Source organism: Antechinus flavipes, chromosome 2 (genome assembly GCF_016432865.1).
Source record: "Antechinus flavipes isolate AdamAnt ecotype Samford, QLD, Australia chromosome 2, AdamAnt_v2, whole genome shotgun sequence".
NCBI classification, from domain to species: domain Eukaryota; kingdom Metazoa; phylum Chordata; class Mammalia; order Dasyuromorphia; family Dasyuridae; genus Antechinus; species Antechinus flavipes.
Genome location: NC_067399.1, coordinates 621081046 through 621086285, shown reverse-complemented (window position 1 = coordinate 621086285; position 5240 = coordinate 621081046). Strand labels below are relative to the sequence as shown.

Here is a 5240-nt window from a genome sequence, read left to right as displayed (position 1 = left end):
TAAGGGCCCATTTTTGGAGCTTCTGTTCCTCTTTTAGTTCACATCTTCATAGGTAAATTCAAACACTCTCGAAAGGCTTTCCCCTAGCCATTATTGCTTCACCAGGAAAATTAATTTATTTTTTTGTGAATATTTGCACATATGATACACATGTCCATCTGTGCAATTGTTAATTCTCTAGATAGAGTGTAAGCACTTTGAAAACAAGGACTGTTTAATTTTTGTCTTTGTAACCCCAGCACCTAGCACTTAGGAGGTGCTCAGTGAATGCTTGAGGACTGATCTTTCAGACTGGGAAAGTTTGCTGTTAGGGACTCCAGTCTGAACAGTGCTCAGAAAACTGTTAGGTTATACCTGTAACTCCTATGTGCTCTTTCCTCAAGGTCACCTCCTGGTTCTGGCAGGACTCTGGGGGGTGGGGGGAGATATCTGTGCAGAACACAGTGCAGGTCCATCCTGCTGCCTTCTGGTCTTCTGAATATAACCAAGGTGAACAGACAAAACGGGGCCTAGAGTTATCCTTCATTTACATGCTGGTACAAAGGGGCAGTTCCTATGATTGAGTAGGTGGCAATGCCTTAACCGTATATTTGTTGTAAAGGCCGCTAGGACCTCTTCCATCCTTATCAAGGGGAGTGCTAACCTTCTCTCCTTTCATACAACACAGTTCCTATGATTGAGTCCTAGTCCTGTCAGCCAATCATCTTGGGAGCAGCCCCAGTTGGTTAAAGATTTTGATAAAGACCTCATTTCCAAAATATATAGAGAATTGACTCAAATTTATAAGAAATCAAGCCATTCTCTAATTGCTCCCAACCAACTAGCAACCAATAATGATCAGAGTTACTGCAAAGCAATTTGGAGCTGTCAATTGTTCTCTTAACAAAATGCTAAAGCTCATATTCATGCTATACACAGAGGGGAGATATGATCAGCCTGATGGCAAGAGCAGGAATTCCTATGATTCACCCTTCTTACAATGGATTATGGAAAAATCAATGCTGTTTACAAACCAGAGGCTAAAATTGCTAGATGATAAAACTGGTGAATATATGAGAAAAACACACTTCCCTCCTATCTTTGCAGAGGTGGGGAGCTATGGGTATGGAACATTATATACATCATTAAACACAGTTGATGTGTTGGATAGTTTGCTAATCTGCTTTTCTCACTCTCTCTTTTTTATTCTTTGTTACTAAAGATGGCTTGCTGAATGGGGGGTATTATTGAGAACAATAGTTGTAAAAATACAAATTTTAAAAAGATAAAAATGTAATTTTTTGAAAGAATAAATTTCTGGCTTTCAACTAAAGTGATATCTATAGACTTGTTCAAGAAAAGGTAGCTCCATTAGAAAAACAGAGTCTTGTTTATCACTCTGCAAGACAATATCAATTTAAGGTCCTACCTTTCTTAGAAATGCTTAACCCAGTAGTCTCCAGAAAATGGAGAAACAATGGCAGAAATGAACCTGGAATAAGTTGTTGAAGATAACTCCCCTGTGGAAGAGAAGATCCAGGTAGAGCTCTCACCTGGAGATTGTTCTGGCCCAGTCTGTGATTGGAAATGATGGATGATCCCTGGAGCAGAAAGGCAAACAGAATGGGAAAAGGGACTGGCAAAAGTCATGATCAGAAAGGAGGATCTGGAACTAATGATGAAGATGGGAGTTCTCACCAGCAGAAGCAAAATAGAGTTTATAAGGTAGAGGCTCTTATTACCTTCATCAATTCCCAAAATAACTAGCAGACTAGGAGTTAGGAGCATAGATTCTATCACAGGAACTGCCCCTTTGTACCAGCATGTAAATGAGGAATAACTCTGGGCCCCTTTTTGTCTGTTCACCTTTGAACAGGTCACCTCCTGTTTCAGAAGACAGACGAGAAGGCAGCAGGATGGACCTGCACTGTGTTCTGCACAGATGTCTTCCCCCACCCCCCACAGTCCTGCCAGGAACCAGGAGGTGACCTTGAGGAAAGAGCACATAGGAGTTACAGGTATTCCCTGACAGTTTTCTGAGCACTGTTCAGACTGGAGTCCCTAACAGCAAGTTTTCCCAGTCTGAATGATCAGTCCTCAAACATTCACTGAGCACTCAGTGAATGAGCACCTCCTAAGTGCCAGGTGCTGGGGTTGCAAAGACAAAAATTAAACGGTCCTTTCCTTCAAAGAGCTTACATTCTATCTGGAAAATTAACAATTACACTCATGGACATGTGTGTGATATATACAAATATTCACAAAATCAAAAACAAGTGAATTTTGTGGTGAAGCAATAATAGCTGGAGTAAGGTCTTTGGAAAGAGAAAGAAAAAAACCAGAGACAGAGAGAAAGAGAGAGAAAGGGAGAGAGAGAGAGAGAGAGAGAGAGAGAGAAGAGAGAGAGAGAGAGAGAGAGAGAGAGAGAGAGAAAGAAAGAAAGAAAAAGAAAGAGAGAGAGAGGGAGGGAGGAAGATGAAGGGAAGGAATGAGGAGGTGGGGAGGGCAGAGAGGAAGAGAAGGAAAGGGCAAGAGAGGAAAAGAGAGAAAGAGAGGGAGGGAGGAAGAGAAAGGGAGGGAGTGAGGAGGTGGGGGGAGGGAGGGAGAGAAGGAGAGGAAGAGAGAAAGAGAGAGAGAGAAGACAGACTCAAGAGAGAGATGGAGGGTGGGAGGCAAGAACAGGGGAGGAGGAAGAAGAAGAAGAAGAAAAAGAAGGAGAAGGAGGAGGGAAGGAAGGGAGGGAGGGAGGGAGAGAGGGATGGAGAAAGGTAATGTGTCAACCCCTTCCCTATGATTAGGCAGTAACTTTTTGTTTGAAATAAAATTTCTTGAGGGATACATATATAGATGAGACATTCATTTTTACTCAGATATAAATCACATCTTAGATACTTATGTCCTCCTTTATATGTGCAATCTAGTGAAAAGTTTGAACGGCATGACTTAGTACATTTGCTCCACAAAATGAGGAACGGAAGAAGAGTGATCTTTAAAATAAGAGAAAAGTAGGGGATTTTAAAGATAAAAAAGCTTTTTCATCATCAGTTCATTGAACCCCCAAATTGTAAGGGACTTGGGATCAACAAAGGAATATCCATAGTTCTAGGACTGCCTTGAACTCAGGACTTCATCTGAACATAATATTTATTATTACAAACCAACATCCCATTTTCTCACTGTGCGTCCTTGGCATTTGACTAAGAATGAACCAGACAAAGAAACTTGGACTCTTCCCCCACCCACCCAATTTGTGCTTCAGGGCTTTTAACCAATTAAAACCCAGTTTGTCAGGGTAAACACCATCCTCAGTGCCCTTGATTATTCTAGAAGATTTTTTGTGAACGCAGTTGCTTACAACAGGGCCTAGGGACAGTGATGAAGCTTTCCTTAGCAGAAAATTGATATCCAGGGAACAGAGCCTGGCTGTAGTCCAAAAGGATTAATTTTCTATTGTCTGGGCTCTGGATAATTATGTTCCTATCTGTGGAGTTGGTGTTTATTTCACAGATCACAAAGCCCTGGAATGGTCAAACACCATTTAAAAAACAACACCCTCTGCTTTCTGTGTTTAACATATGTAGAACACTAACATACAGCCATTCTTTAATAATCATATTAATAGCATTTTATAACACTTAAAGGTTTACAAAGTTTCTAGTATCTGTGATTTTATTTGATCTTCCTCTGAGGGAAGTGCTACTTTTTTATGGAGCTACTAAGGATATTTTACCTAAGGATGCTGAAAGAAAAATGTAAGAGGTTTTGAGCTGTCAATTCAATAGACACTTTTAAAATGTCTTTTGTATACAATATAATGTGATAGAAACTGAGTTATACAGTCAAATTTAATTTTTAAAAAATTATCTTATTAGAACTTAATATTGGAGATTTTTACAAAAACTACATTTGCTGTTTTCATTACATTATTAAATTTTAGGGAATAAAGTATCATAATTTTTCAGGTACTCTAATTCTCCATCAGGATATTCTGCCCATTTATTCACTCATTTATTCATTTTTTAATTGTTTGTAGTTAGTGTGCATTGCATTATTCTGCTCTTTTCTCTCTCCCTCCTTCCCTCTTCCTCTCCTCCTCCTCCTCCTTCTTTTCTCTCTCTCTCTCTCTCTCTCTCTCTCTCTCTCTCTTTGTATTATTTCATACAATCCTTCCAGATTGATCTGTATTCTTCATATAAGTTGGTTAGTAATTTCATTATAACATTCCATTACATTTATGTACCACAGTTATTTAACCATCCCTTCCCTAGATGTTGAATATATAAGTTTCTTCCAGGTTCGATTTGATTTTTTTTCTCATCCTTTGAACATATCTCTGAGGGGGTGGAGGTAATAGTTTTTAATTACATTTTCAGGTTATATTTCCAACAACAGAAGTATTTGAGTCCAAATGTATGATAATTAAAAAAAAATTTTACTATGTACTGTGATTTTTCTGCAAAAGAAGTCTATAAGTTTGCAATTCCTCCAATGATAAATAAATAGATCTCTCTCCACAATCTAGCCATAATTTATTTCATTGCTTATACTTATATTTGTTAATTCAGTGGGTATGAGGTATGCTTGACATACCTTGTTTCTTTGTATGCTTTTCTCCTTCTCCTTCTCTTCCTTCTTCCTGGCTAGAAATACAGCAGCCACTCTCAGAATCCATTCCACTGCTGACTAGCATGGTAGCTTTATCCTAGTCTAGTTCTAACTCCGACTCATCTGTTCCTTTTTAAGCAGCCTATTGGCTCAATAGTGAGCTCCCAGGGCTCACTATAATAGTGATGGTCTTAGTGCAGACCCACATTTGGCTTTAGCCCCAATTCAGCTCAGGATTTCCAAGTTCAAGAAATCCACCAACCTCGGCTTCCCCCCAAAGAATTACAAGCATTTACCACCATTTCAGGTGGTCCTCTTATCCTCTATGACATTGTCTCCATGCTTCTCAAACTACTCCTCTGTCATCTTCATTGATTCCTCTCCTTTTACCCATACTCTTTATTTGGGCATTATCCAAGACCCTGTCCTTACTTCCCCTCACCCTTTTTTATTCTTCTTCTCTTATCAAGGTCACTTTTCCCCATACTTCAAGTATCACCTATTAGAAAACAATTCTTACTAGTCCAGACTGCTCTGAGCTCCAGACATACTTTCTAATTGCCTTCTAGATAGCTCCATTTGGATGTCCCATTAAGACCTCAAACTCTATATTGCAGATCAGTATAGTCTAGTGAAATGACTTCCAGAAGTTTAAC

At 39.3% G+C, this 5240-nt stretch overlaps 1 non-coding gene across 1 annotated transcript; it reads right to left on the bottom strand.

Moving 5' to 3' along the window:
• Positions 1 to 538: 538 nt before the first annotated feature.
• LOC127552690 (U6atac minor spliceosomal RNA) lies at positions 539 to 665 on the bottom strand. Its single transcript, XR_007951545.1, has one exon. It is a non-coding gene; the product is annotated as a U6atac minor spliceosomal RNA (small nuclear RNA).
• Positions 666 to 5240: the final 4575 nt, after the last annotated feature.